General features: G+C 41.1%; 1 protein-coding gene across 2 annotated transcripts in view; it reads right to left on the reverse strand.

Moving 5' to 3' along the window:
• SORCS2 (sortilin related VPS10 domain containing receptor 2) overlaps positions 1 to 15,594 on the reverse strand; it is an 857,365-nt gene that overhangs the window by 819,113 nt on the left and 22,658 nt on the right. The window lies entirely within an intron of this gene.

The following is a 15,594-nucleotide window of genomic DNA, read 5'->3' on the forward strand; positions in this document are numbered from 1 at the left end:
TCTCTTTTTCCTTCCCTGGTCTCAGTTTTTTTCATCGTGGTGTCTGAGCAGGTCACCGGGGTATGTAAATAGGAGAAAGACGATTCTAAAAATCTTCTGGAAGGAACAGAAACCATCAGATAGAGCAGAAAGAGATATACCATCCAGAATGGAGGGAAGATACTGCCAGGATGGACATGGACAGATCCAGACCTGAAGGAGGGAAACCCTTACTCTGGACACACTAGAGCTTATGTGACCCCCCTACCCCTCTATCAAATTATGTGAATGCGAAGCTGGGGGGGAAAAAAACTGCTAGAAGCCTGACATAAAAGTGAATTAGCAGAAATGTAGAAAAGCAGCTGCAGCAGGGAACTGTGGGCTTTGATGATGTCATCAGTGTCTACTATTTACGGCTTTTACTTGTCGCATTCTTTCCCCTCGGCTGAATGGCCCTTTGTTTTGCTTTCTCCTGTGGTCCCCAGAGTATAGGTATGGCACTGGCAGAGAAGGAGTTAAGATAAGGGACTCCATCTAAGCTGTAGGGAACACTCACATTTCTTTTGTGGGGTGATATAAGTGGTAAATAAACATTAATTTTCTCTCCCCTATAATGGCATCTCTGCAAATAGTGACAGCTCTCTCAGGATAAATTTACAGCAGCTGCATTAATTTATACTATTGGGCCATAATGCTTTTAATTTATTTTTTAATTTGCTTCACATCCCCAAACTCCCTAAACTTCCTCTGTCTGTTTAATATGAAGGTTAGCCAAGTCTCTACCAGATAAATCCACCTTAAGGCTATCAGAAACCTTTTGTGAAGCAAGAGCATTCTTCTTCCAAAGAGGCCTTTCTTCTGTTCATGAAAAGACTATTAATAAACACAATTATTCCTGTTGAAAGAAACGGCCATAATTAATAGACTCAAAAGTAAAACATCCATCCTACAGGAAAAACAGACTTTCTGCTCCTGGAGGCGACATTTTAAATCCCAAGCATTGCTTTGAATTTAGAAGCAGTGTTTCATTTGCAGAGAATGAGAGAGAGAGACTCCAAAAAAAGTTATAGATTCCATGAATAGCTCAGCTCAATAAGTGCAGAAAAACGGAGGCTACACCTTCTGGATCTCACCGGAGAAATGGAAAGACTGTTTACACTACAGCCTGAGCCACACAACCTACAAATAGGCCTTGTTTGTGCCTACGCATGCCTCGTAATTTTAAGGAAAATTACAATATAAAATACTTTTCCTGAAGTAGTTAACACCTGCAATCTAACTGTGTTATTTGATTGTGGAACAAAATATTAACAAGATATTAATAAATATTAACATATCTAAGAGGCCCGAGTGAAAGAGCATAAAAAGAGGTTGGGGCAAGCAAAGAGGAGAAAGAGGAGCTCGAGATGCAGGAACATTCAGAGAGTAAAAGCCTTAGACTTGCAGTTAGTGATCATTTTTAACAACTGTCCCATTTAGCTACTTAAGATCTCATCTGTATCAGCCAGCATCCATCACCTTACAACCGTGAATGTTTTACTGTGCCTAGGTCTGTTCCAAGCCTCATGAATTTACAAAGCCTGGGCTTTAAGAAACTGAATCCCATGATGAGATAAAGTAAACCAAATCAAATACACTGCAGTCCTAAAGCTGATGGAAGTCTAAATAACAAGGTAAAGAAAAGAAACATGGAATATCGGTGACAAAAGTCTGAAGTACCAGAGGTGACATCCCCACTTACTATTGGTTCATTTCAAATTTCAAATTTCACAGGCTTAATCTTCTTTGGCAATCCCTTGCAGTCAAGAAGATGGTCTTCCATGAATGTCCTATCTGTGGGTCCAAAGATGGCTGATGAGGCCGATCCAGCATCAACAGGCTCTGCTGTAACTGGGGCATGTGTTTCCATGTGCGGTGGGTGGCTCAGGATTCTTGATTCAGTCTGAGACGTGCGGCTTCTGCTGCTCCTGCTTTTCCATCTCCTGTCATCACTGTAAGGTTTCAGAGGACTGAGATCCTTGCAGGAAACTCTTCCTCCATTTGGGGCAGTCCTGGGAGAGAGTCTCCCATGAGTTGCTGTTGCATTGGAGTTGACTGTTGCATTCAAGCTGGTTTTGGAGGACATTCTTGAAGTGCTGGAGTCAGACATCCGGATGCCATGGCTGACCCAGCAAAGTTAATGTTGAATGATAAGGCTTAATAATGAAGTGCCATATAAAGTGTCAGCACCTGTCCAAGGCAGGTCCATTCTGCCCGGGATACATGGGGTATCTCATGTACATGTGTCATCATGATCTATTCCCAATTCACTGGCATGTTGTTACAAGCAGGAATCCATCTCTTCTGCCTCTAACTTCGTTTTGAAGGGTCTTATTCCTGGCATTTGAAGTAAGTAGGTTTTTTTCCCTCAAATTTTTAGAACTGGAAAAGAAGCCATCTCTGCATTTCATTTCCTCTTCTGTCACGTAAGTTGCTCATTCTCTGACTCTAGTGTGCTTTATATATCCCAGTTTCTATTTTACTGTGTGGCTATGTTAGTATGCACTGAAAAAGTTAACATTGGAGGTTTCACTACCCCTTGAAATACTGCTGACTATGATGCATGACTTCTGAAGAGGAAGAGGAGGGAAGACAATAGTAAAGCATCTTTCTGTCAAAACTACAACTGTATGCTCTCTGTTCCTGTCTGAACCGTTCTACAACAGGGTGTCACTGACCCCAAACTCCATTAGTTTATTATTCAATCTCTGTACCACAAGCCACAGCTTAGAAGAATTACACACACAGCCAAATCTAAAGCCTTCATCAAACCCTCAAAAATCAAAGTCAGTTACCAGCAAGCATAGCTTTTTGGTAACAGAGTACAGCAAAAAAAAAAAAAAAAAAAGGCTATCTGCCAGCATTCATGCTAAACTCATGGCACACAACAAGGATGCCATGACACCTTGACAACCACCTTTAAAAAAAATTACTATCATATTCTACAATGACGTTCCAAACTAAAGCTTCCAATGTATTCCTGTAATTACATTATTCCTACAGAATGCTGTAGCACTGGGGGAAGAAGGTATACATACTCATGCACTTTAAAATAAGCCAGATAATACTAAATAATTTTCTTTAATAAAAGAAAACAAACATGCTTTGATCCAATTACTGCTCTTTGGCATCACATACAAAGTCACCAAAGGCCTTGTATGGGATACACGAGGGTGAAAGAAAAATCGAAAAGCAAATCAACGGCGAGAAGAAATTTGTCTAAGTGATCTGAGCATGTGCATTCTGTGATGATTCCCCACTTAAAATTGGTAAAGTGCTTTTCAGACAAAGTGCTCTAGAAAGGTTTTATTACTTTCCTCTTGCAAATAGTCAAAGGACACGGGCAGTCCTGCTGGTAAGGCTCACAGCTTGGTTTTTTCAAAAAGTTATACTTTGTGTTATTTCTGCATTCACAAGACAATGGCTATCATTAAAACCTGCTTTAAAAAAAAAAAAAAAGAGGTACAACGTTGCTTTAGTGTTAGACCATAGCCTCCAAAGTGACAGGCTACAGTCAGCCTTAAGGGAGAAAGTCCGCAAACTATTATTACATCTGGATGGCCAGGATCTGGGAGGACACGCTGGATTAGTATTAGCTTGTAAGAGTCTGCTACTGTTTACCATAAAACTACAAAAATTTCCCAGAGGGGTACAAGATGAACATGCTGAATTCACAAGGTAGAACGTTTGCTTCATGTAATACAAGGGCCAAACTTGTGGCTTTTTGATGGTATTTTGACTAGAAAAGAAAGGAATGAAAGCATGCAGTTACCCAACTGTAGCCTAGAAAAATGTATGGCCTTCTGAACAAGTTGGTTTTTCAGGTGCCATCCTCCCCTTCTTTCTGCCAGCTATTCGTTATAATAGCTGTACCCGTTTTCTATTTCATAAGTAACTTGGAGCCAAAATCAGGAGGGAAAGGTCTATGTGCACATGGGCAACTGCTTTCTTACTCACAATTGCCATAATTCAACACTGAGCCATTGATGACTAAGTCTGATGATCCAACCACTAATGTATTCACCTTAAAATATTTTAATTCACTTTTACCTTGTCCCAATGTATCCCCCACTAGAGCCATCAGGAAACTTTTCCATTACTTGAATAGGCATCAGATTGCCAAGAAGCACTGCCATTTTCTTGCATGCATATCTGAATTTGGCCCTTTTTTTAGTGAAAGCTGCAAAGTGTATTTTTTTTTCCTGAAGGAAGAAAATGCAACTGGTAGATTGTATCCCACAAATTCCATTTTTCATGCCAATATTAACAAGTTACACAAGTTTCCCTACCTGTAGCTTTAACTTACGTTATAAGCTGATACATCAAAAGACTACCCTTGTTAACCTGTAAAAATAGTACTCTCCCCTTCTATGCTTTGCTCCATGGATTGAGGAGACTCCTCAGATCCCTTTGGTTTTTCTAATTCTAGGTGACCCATCACACCAAGAGTTGAATGTCACCTTACTGCTAGCTAACATAAGACCCTTCCTCAGCTGGATGGAAAAGGGCACAGTCTGGCACCAGAAATGCAAAGCAGCCTGAGATCATCTAGGAGAGAAACAGATCTCATTTTTGGTTTTTCGAAATGGCTTCTCCACAGTGTTGCTCATTTGTTTTAAAAAATGAGAAACTCCCTGGGTGAAAAACTCCTTAGGGATCTGCGCCCCTTTGTTTCAAATTCCTTGTGAAGTCCTTAGGGCTGAGAAGGTTGCTGCTGCTTAATAAATTCAATCTTCCATGCATCGGGGTCAGTAATCCAGCCTTACACAGACCAGGATCTCCCAGCTGGCTACAAGCTTCCATGACAACACTAAGCTGGAGATAAACATGAATGAGACATACATATCCCCCACAAGTAATGCTTCACAAAAATATTACTGAGCCAGTGATTTTTCTTTTAAAGAGAAATTTTCCAGTCATAACTTGGTTCCTGATAACGTTTCTCTAAGAGTCTCTGTGATGGATCATAATTAAGAGCCCGATGAAAATAACTGTCTGCATTTTTTAAACATCTGCTCATAATTCTCCTTTTAGATTTCCCTACCTATTTTGAGTATACACTCTGCGTTCACCACTATAAGTGGAACTCCAAGTGCTAATGGAGAAGCATTCATCTTGCACCACTTTATCTTTGAAATGCTGATAAGAGGTTCTAAAAAAAATGCTAATACATTTGGAAAGTCCCCACAGAGCTGTAATGAAAAGCTTAGCATAAACGCCAGGATTTTACTAATGTGTAAGGTGCTGGTATTCTCTATTAAAATCAGTTTTCTTGTGCATCCATGTTGCAGGCTCCAGACAACAAACAAGTAAAAGATCAGCATACTTCAAAAGCTCTCTCTAGTTTCCGTTTTGAAGTGCACACCTTAGAAAGGTTATGTATTTAAATGAATGCAGTTTACCTGAATACTGTTTCAATGCGAAACTAAGCGGGAGGGAGGTGACGGGAAGGGAGAACAAATAATAAACTTTCGCTCACAACAAGAGAGAGTCACAAACAACCAGAAATCTAAGTGAAACTGGTTCATTGTAACCGGACGTCAGCACACTACTACCTAGCAACCACAAACAGCAGATGGCTTCTTTTTTTAATCAATGTGTCTCCCTGCACATGGTAGCAAAGGTGTCTAAATTCAAAGCTCCTGGGACACAGGAAGCTGGGTCCACTGAGTGACTGTGTGACCTTGAACACATCTCTAACATTTTTGAGCCTCACTTTCCTTATCTGTATAACAGAAATTATATTTCCCCATGAGCATAAAGGGCTGAGATAAGGGCAAAGTATATACCAGGAGTGACCACTGCTATGAGACTGAAATTTCAAATTCTGAAAATGAGAGAGGGAGAGATTCTGCCTTTTAAAGCCTTAACTAAAGCTTACTGAAGAAGGAAACTCTTGGATGACAGGGAATAATATCTATATATTATATACCACAGTGGGGACCAATCTTTTTGGCAGGTGTGCTTCAAATTAGTTTTAGACCCTCCCTGAGTCCCACTCCAATTCCTTTCCCTGCTCAATCTCCTGCTCTTCTTTGTTTCCTGCCCCGTGTTCCCTGCCTGATCTGCTGCTCTGCCTGTCTTCTCCATGGTCCACCCCGTGCCACACACAGAGGCTGCGTGGCACCCATGCTGCAGGTTGGCCATCCATGATATAGCACATCAGCAGATCTCAAGAATATTTTATAAGAGGTAAGTATCATCATCCCACATCTCACAAATGAAGAAACTAAGGCACAGAGCAAAAAAAGAAACAGACAAAGCAGGGCAGAGGTGGGAATAGTCTGGTCTAGCCCTGAGGCAACACTGCATAAGAGAATGAACTTTGATATTCACTTCCATATATTTAAAGGCTATCTTTATAGAAACATTGCATCACAAAGAAGTCTCTTTTTCCAACCACATGTAAACCACATCTTCTAGGGTGGTGAAAGGAGACAGAGCGGAAATTAATGGAAACACTTATTTTTAATAGAATAAAATAACGTTACATTTAAAAGACTTTTGATCCCAAAACTTGTAAAAGACTCTACATGAAACACAAAGCTGACTTTATGATGGAGTGTGGCAGGAAGCCAGAAAGAACTACTGCAGAATAGTTGGAAGGTGAAGAAGAAAGTTTGGCTGAGGACACTGGGGCAAACTTGTATTAGTACATGAAAAGGCAATGTGGGATATTTAATGTTTGACAGGAATGGTTTTATTTTAAAAATAAAAAGTTTCATCTTAAAAATCCCCACACATTAGGAGGTATTTTTCTTGATATGTGATACCCAAGAATGGAAACTCTTCTGATTGCGGTTGCCGGAAGTGTGTGTCCCAAACCTAATGGATCTCCATTTAACAGGTTTTACTTATCCCACTTAATTTCATTGTTTCTCCATTAGTCCTACTGAATTTCATGCTAAAATATATGTCATTCTAAATTAGTTTTAAAAACAGAGGAAGTCATCATTTTAAAGATAAAGTCTAATTCAAAGCATGTTTTAAAGGAGCAACTGAGCTTTTCCACTGACTCTAAAATACAGTGATGCAGGAAGGAATCCTTTGTTCCAGTACATGCATCAGCAGCAAGACACCAGTATGGACAGGGAAGAGACTCAACTGGTAGAGATAAGAAAGAGCAGCAGCACATGCTGCTCACTGCTACCCCTAGGAGTTATCTATGCCCCTAATTTGTTTCCAACAAATTTCTATTAGTTACTTAAGTCAGAGACTAAGGCTGCCTATACACATGCTTGGAGGTCAGGGTGGGAGGCGTTTTAATTTAGAGTGGTTCCCGGGCAACTACTCTAATTAAAGCGCCTCACTGTCACATGTATTAAGCCCCTACGCATTTAAAAATGGCTCTGGGACGCTTTATCTAAACATCATTCAATGAGATTAACTGAGTCTGCTCCAAAGCATTCTAATTTGAACGCCAACAAGCACATGTATAGGCAACCTAAGACATAGGGAACAGCTCCTTAAACAAAGGCAAAATGTAGTAAGAGAGAGAGAGGCTACTGAATTTAAAGCACTACAATTTTAAATCTCACTGCAATAAGTGATCACGCAATAATGACTGCACTCCCAAACCGAGATCTCCAAAAATGCCCAATGTGGACCTAACTCTGCTTCCACTGGGCACAGTGATAAAACTCATCACCTTAATAGGAGTGGATCTGGTAAATGTTGAGTAGTTCTGAAAATCCCACCCCAAAATTTCTGCCCCACTATGACCAAGATGGAATCTTTGGGTTGGTCATTTTTTTGGTTGGTTTTCCAAAATTTCTGGCCACTTATCTGGAAAGGCAACGTCCTCATGATACTGCACTTACTAACTCTCCTTTCCAGGGTAACAATCTATCCAGAGGTCATTTCCAAAATACATGAAAGAAAAATATTCCAGTAACTTCATATTATAGCAGGATAAGTGCAGGCTTCTTGCCGGACTCAGTTGCAATTCATTTTAGAAGTGTGCTCAGATGATTCAAAGATGGATGTCTGATAAGAGTACAAGGAGAAGGATACATGGGGTCTCTAGTCATTCAGGATACTGCAGAGTAAAACTGCATTATCTCTGCTGCATTAGACCCTCATACAACTGCATGAATGGCCTTGGGAGTAAGCCTGTTGGGAAGTTAAAACAAAGTAAAATACTTGACTGCAAAACTAAATCAATAATCCTGAAGCTTTTTATTCCTCTCAGTCAGGAGTCAAATGAAAGACAATCAATACAATTATTGTAACTTCTTCCTAAAAAAGCTACAGATAATCTATTGTATGGACTCCAAGGAATGTGAAGCACAGCACACAAAGATTAGTCATCTTCATCAGAAGAATAGCAGAGGATATTCAATGCCTTTCTAGTCTAGCCTGCCAAGCTCCCAGTAAATAGACAGAGATTCCAGGTTACTACCATTATCATATCAATGGCAGCATTATAAAAAGACTTCCACTTCTGTACATGACTTTAATCTCTTGCTACCTGAATGGAAAAGCCAAATCCAGAACAAGTGACAGCTTTTAATGCATTCATGCCATGGAGGAGGAAATATTCACCAATGATGATTTTACACTGCAACACCTACAGCAAGGAAACAAAATATTCAACATTCCTGTTTTCTTTATGCATGTTATCAGCCTCTTCTATGTAGTCATAGTGCTGAACACCCCCCTCCATTCTCACAAATGTCAACTTGAGTGGAGCACACTTAGTACCTCGCAGCACCAGGCCCTTCTCTGCTGTGTCCCTTTTCATAAAGGATATTCTTGAATATTTCACAAATAATAGGAATATCTGAGATACAGACACCTTCAGGAATAAGAAAACACCAATCAGCACCCTAATTGTGGCACAAGGGAAAAATACTCGTTTTGACAGCCAGGCAAATTCCTACTGATCAGAATATGCCACAGGACTTCCAAGTTCCATACACAGCAGAGTGTACATGGAATATAAAAAAAATAAATAAATAAATCTCTTCTCTTTAGCAGTAACTGGAAGGGTATCCGGCTTGCCTACCTCAGAAAGGAAGTGTGGTCTAGAATAATCAGGCATTAGCCTAGCTCTTAAGAGATGCTCATTCAAGTCCCTGCTCTGCCCTAGGAAACACCATTAGGGTGAAATCCACATGTGCATTTAAGAAATGCAAAGCTCTAGAACTGCTGGTTCAGAGATGATACCTTTTATTAGACCGACTAAGAAAAATAACAAAAAAAAAATCTTAATTGGTCTAATAAAAGGCATCATCTCTGAACTAAGTATTCTAGAGTTTTGCATTTCTTTTTGTCTCAGACCAACATGGCTACCAAATACACCCCTGAAACATGTGCATTTAGGCACCTAGCTTCCCTGTTGGTTGCCATGGGAAGCTAGATTCATAAAAAGACCAAAATGGCTTTGTATCTCTGGCCTTGAGTCTTTCTGTCCTTTAGTTCCCCATCTATAAATTGGGAATGACAGTGCTTCCTTCTGTCACAAGTCTATTGTGATGAAAAATGCATTAGAGATGATGGGATGCCCAGATACCAGAGCTTATGGATACCTTAAAATGAAGTGTCAAATAAGTCATGCTAGAAAAATGAAAATATTTCAGCCATGAAGTTTGGAACAGTCAGCCATCCCCTCCCACAACAGGAAAAAACAATGTAAAATGTATTCTTACTTTTTGAATGGGAAATTTTTAATTTTCAAACCATAAAAGCAATGTTATAAATTAACAAGTGTCACTGATAACTCTGCCTATTAGAACTCCATTATAAAAGACTATTTACAGTTTGTTTTCAATTTTTCCCTTTATTTCTCTTAAGTATTCAGGGGGTTGTCTACTTTTGGCATTTATGTGGAAGGATGGGGAGCAGAGGCATTGTTTGTTTGATTGAAACTTCAACTTAAAATTCTGAGAATACAACTATAGGAGAAGCAATGCTTGCATTTTTTGTACATGTTAAAAATATTATAGTGACATTTTCTTTGAACAACTCTAGTGCACTGGAACAGACAGGTGTCAAGAGGAGCAGGAAGGGCAGGAATCCTTTGCTGTCATTGTGAAGAGCTCCTTATATTTGGTTAAATTATACATTTTTGAATAACTAGTTCCCACATGCTCAGCTGAGAATGCACAAATTTAACAAGGATTCCATCTTTACTGATCATCTGCCGTCACGCCTCATCTGGCCAAGACCAGATTTTGTAGATGTCATCTGTACAGAGCAACTAAGAATGATTCTGTCCAGGGCTGCAGGAACAAAGCCAACTTTCTTCCTAGGGCTGGGCACTGGAAATAAGACACTGTTTCTTCTATGCTGTCAAAAACTCCCCAGCTGACATCCAAACAACACAGAGTAAGCAACTGTTAAAGGAGAGAGGACAAAAGCTAAACTATGGAAGGGAAGAGGAGTGGACTGGGACAAGTAGTCGGGCAAAAGTTGGACTGGACATTGAGGCAGCGTTGAGAGAAGTTGTGTCTGGCTCGCAAGAGAAGAACTGTAGGATGGGGTTTGAGACTAGCTGGACAAGGAGAGTGAGAGGCAAGGAGAAAGCTGGGACTGGAAATGAATTAGGGAAATAGAGGAGACTGAAAATTGGCAAGAGAACTGGGGTGGGAAGGAGCCGAGTTGGAAAATAATTAGACAAGACTGCAAGTAGGAAAAATGGAAGGGAAGACAACAAAGGGAACAGAGTTAATGAGGAAGTATGAAGGGAGAGTTGAGAGTACTTAGGAAAAGAGCATGGGGCAAGGTGGCAAGGAAAAGGGAGACAGAAATCAGGCTGGAGAAGTTGCTTAGCGAGGGACAGCAAGAATGGGAACCATAGGTACATGGGGCCAAATTAAAAGATTCCACAGGCTTCTTAATACTGGGATTTCCCCGCTTTTGACTGACTGACCTTGCACCCAAACACTGTTCTTTAACGGAGCGCTGTCATGCACGGATATACATATGTGCGATTTGAGAACGTGCAGGAAAAAATAGCCAGTAATCAATACTACACTATTGTAAACATTTAGCAGACATGCGATGCAAACCCCTGAATGAGGTTAACATCACCCAATCTGGCAGCAAATTGCCCTTCAAAGAATCAAGGATAAAAGTCCATCAATGTTAATGATACTAGTACCAATATTGTCAGCCTGCAGTTCATCCCTGGGTAGCTATTTGCTCAAGGCAAACAGGCTATTTCCTACTTCTCTGCCACCTCGTAACTTGGCACAGTAAAAGCACCCTACAGGGTGAGTCACCCCAATGAGCTGCTTGTCTGCTAGTTACATAACCCGATGTAATTTACAGTGTCAAACAGATATAAGTTATACTGCTGTATGCAATCATCTGCCAAGGTCCCAAGTCACCTTCTCCAAATAGTTTTATTTCAGAATTTCTGAAAAACCCAATATGATACAGCAGCCACTGAGAAATGTTAGAAAAAAGGCATGATGGGATTTGATGTGCGATCCCACAATTGAGGATCAGAACCCATCACACCATACTGCCAGTATAGGGGGAGTCCCCCTGCACTGGCAATCTTTGCTCTCATTGCTGGGAGCCCCATCAGTGATCAAGGTCACTGGTCGGGGCTCCCAGCCAAGGTACCTTATTGTGCTCCACAAACTGGCAGCCCCAATCAGCTGAGCTGTGCTCCCAGCCTTTAACTGAACATGTGACCAGTGCTCCAGACTCAGAGCATTGGCCACATGCTTAACTGATGACATGATAAGAACCAGCCACAAAGCTATTCCAAATATTTTGTGCAATAACCTTGTCACTTATTCCTGACTTTATCATGCCATAAATGGAATAAACATATGGCCAGGTCACTAACCAGTTAATCACATCTTAACTGTAACGTGCGACTGGGGCCTGACTTGACCAGGTCTCTTGCTGCCCATTTCTTCAAGGTGGTTTTACAAACAGTCTCCTCAAAAGTACAATACACATAACCTAGCTTCTTACAGAGCTCTCTTGTGCTACGTTCTCTCACTCTTATCCATCTCTCTCAAAGCTCTGTGAATAACCTAGATTAACAGGCACCACTGCATCCTAACCACTTACCAGCTGGGAGCACTTCCTTAAATTGCACCTATTCCCCAACTGGGTGCACCTACACATGTGCTTTACTGTGGAGTTGACTAATTAGCTCCACAGTAAGGCATCACTGTCTACATGTGCAGCACTATTAGACCGAGTAAACTAATTAACTCTGCCATACACTAGTACTACTAGACACAAGTACTATCCTACGGCAGAGTTATTAATTTTGCTGCAATGCATGTATAAACAGTGCCTGGGACTGCCTGAGGCACAACGGTGCTATAGTGCAGGGCTGCCTACCAGCTACCCCGACACTGTAGCACCCTCATGCCCCAGCCAGCCCCTCCACAGCACACTGAGCTGGGATAGAGCAGCTCTGGACTGGCAGGCTAAGCACCCTACCCCCTCCGAGACGTCTGCCAGCTGGGGCTGCGCTACTTTGGCTCAATGTGCTGCAGTCCCAGGCATACATGTAAACATTGAACCTGGGAGCAATAAATTCCAATGCAAACTGCACCAGAGTTTATTGCTTTGTGCTAATTGCACATGTAAATGACCTCACTAAGAATTAAATTCTGAAGTCCAGGACATTGGTTAACATGGCAGGGATTTATTCTAGGCTTACCACTGCAATGATCATTGGCAGGATTTGAGCATTTCCTCCATCACTTGCACAAAACAAAAAGGACCACATTCTTATCTATATGAAAGGCCCCTTTACACTGCTGGAATGACTTCAGTGTAAATGAGAATCAGAGTCTGAGTCTGGAAACATCAACCATGATATCTCTGCCGGCATCCGATGCCAGTGCATCTTCCTTCTTAATATCAGTGGTCAGATGTCTTTAATCTTTCATTCCTTTGTCCTGTATAACTTGTATCAGGGCAATGAGAACAACTCTTCTGACAGGTTGCCAAGGTATCTTGTACTTCAGTCTTCTCATATTACTCTTCAGTAATCTCATTCCATTCCCTCCTAACATCACTGTTGTCAACCTCTCTCCAATTTCTTTCTGGCCTTGTCATTACACAGATTTCCCAAAAGAATTTCCCACAGGGACTCCTGAAGAGAGCACTGGCACTATTGGGAAACTCAGATTCACAAGCAGGTTCTCTCTATCTTTTCACTATTAGAATCACCCAAACTTGCTCTGTAATTCATAACCTTATGATTGTTTTTCATATTGAATTAAATAAAGCTTCTCATTGCTGACAAACCATCTATGTAATTTATTCTGGAATAAAATTAACTCCTTTCAGATCAGCTAATTCCAGAGCAAGAGGACTTATGATCAGCCTCTGGGAAAGAAATCCCAATATTTAGGGCTGCCTATATATGTGCATAAGGGTGGGGTGGAATGGAGATTCCCAAGAGCTGCTCCGATTAAAATTCCACGGCATCATGTGTATTAAGCCCTCGTATGTTTAAAAAACGGCCATGAGATGCTTTAACTAAATCTCATTCAACAAGCTTTAGTTAAAGCATCCTAGTGGCCATTTTAAAACTCATGGGGACTTATATATGTGACACTGCAGCGTTGCTAAAGCATTCCAATTTAACACGTATTTTCACATTTATTTGGGCACACAAATTTGGCAAACGTTGGATTTGCTATATAAATAAAGAACATATCAATGAATAGTGGGGAATGAGCTGGAAAAAAGGAAATGAAACATCAGTAACCTTTCACAGGGGTCTTTGGGGATTCCATGACTGACTTAATTCTCCATCCCTCCCCCCATCCATTGTGTGAACACTTCCTCAAGGGGTGGACATAAGAGTTGGGTATAATTGTAACTGTTAGGAAAATATGTATTTTAAAATTAGAGATACTCTGCATGTGAGAGATGGAGATGGAGTGTTTCCTGCTCCTGAACACTAGTTAACTTCAAAGGTACTTATTATACAGGCCTCTCCAACAGGATCCTGTTACCAGCCCTGTTCATGAATTTTTCATTGAAGAGTCATTAGATAAAAAGTAAAAACATGTTATGAGCAAAGCAGGTACCCACCACTTTCTCCTCCCAGGGGAATACCCTCAACACTGAACTTGAGTCATGCTCTCTCTTTTCCTCTCGCTGGCTTTAGGAATCTCTCATTCTCGGCTACACAGAAGCACAGCTTCAACAGGAGTGACCCCAGCCCAGCCTCGTTTATAGCCTGGTGGTAAAGCAGGGGCTGGCAATTATTTTGGGTGAAGGGCAGGTTATTGAGTTTTGGCAAGCCATCGAGGGCCACGTGACAGGCAGCCAGGGGCAGATAAATATTAATTTTCTAAAATTTTTAGGGGCCCCGTGGGCCGTATAGAATGGCCTGGTGGACCACATCTGGCCCGCAGGCCGTGTTTTGCCCATCCCTGTGAGAGAGTGTGCTCCTAGGAGATTGAGGATGGCACCGATACCATGGCTTCCACATCCTAACCAGGAGTTTTAACTGCTACACTGTGATATCAACTGTGGGTACGAACTGCCATGTAGCTAAAAAAAGAATAAGCAATGCCTCTTTACCCAAAAAGAAAGAAGCGTAGGCACCTAACTGAGGGTTGCAGGATGTGAATGCCATTGTTACACAGGTGCCTAAACTAGGGGTGACAGCTGGCCACCCTGGGAAAGGGAGTTAGATGTCATATACTTCTGTTTTTGGTGTTTCCTATTGGCTGACTTGACCATCCCTTTGCTCAGTGTGCTAGTGGTTATGAATCCCTCTCCTGGGTGCCTAACTCCTCCCAGTCACCGTGCAGGGAACACTGGTACCTACCTTGGGCTTGTGAACTCCATCCCCAGAGCTGGGCACTTAAAAGCAAGCTATATCAATGCTATACATCACTGTACCAAAGGTTCTTTGTGGATTTGGGCCTAAAGGACTAGCCCAAGGTCCCACAGGAAAAATGTGACAGATCAAGAAATTGAACCTGGGTCTTCGGAGTCCTTCTCTATGGGACACAAAGACAATAGCTACAATTGGTGCTGTATATACATTTTATAAATTTTATTGTAACCGGTAAAAAATGGGTAAGAAATTATGCTGCATTAGACAGCAACAATGATACACATTTTGGACTAAAAAAAAGTGCAGTTAGAAACTGATGCTTAAAGACCGGATGTATAGAAGCATGCAGGTGGAACCCCAGATCTACTGAGACAGAGAGAGGTGCACGCAGCCTGAACATCCCTGCCTTTGTGACGCATTGATATAGGCACATTTTTCCAGGTTTTCACTATTTTCACACAGAGATAAAAAGCTTTTCATCTCCCTAATGCTTCAGGGTATTGCTACATCTGACACGCACTGCCCAGAATCTCTCTTCATTCTTGTATTATTTAAATAAAAAAAAACAAAAAACCCCACCATTAATAATGGGGGACAGCATACCCTTTTATGCTTGGAAGCAGGTGAAATCAGAAGGACCTCCTGCTCTATCTTAAACATACAATTGAAACATACCCAAGAGACAGTCACGTGCAATGTAACAGTTGGTGTTTTGTCCCTCGAGGTTTAATCCAAAATTTGATTATGCATATCTAAACTAAAAGAGATATGATCATGCATAAGGCAGAGGATTT

The sequence above is a fragment of the Alligator sinensis genome, unplaced genomic scaffold (genome assembly GCF_000455745.1).
Source record: "Alligator sinensis unplaced genomic scaffold, ASM45574v1 scaffold421_1, whole genome shotgun sequence".
NCBI classification, from domain to species: Eukaryota; Metazoa; Chordata; order Crocodylia; family Alligatoridae; genus Alligator; species Alligator sinensis.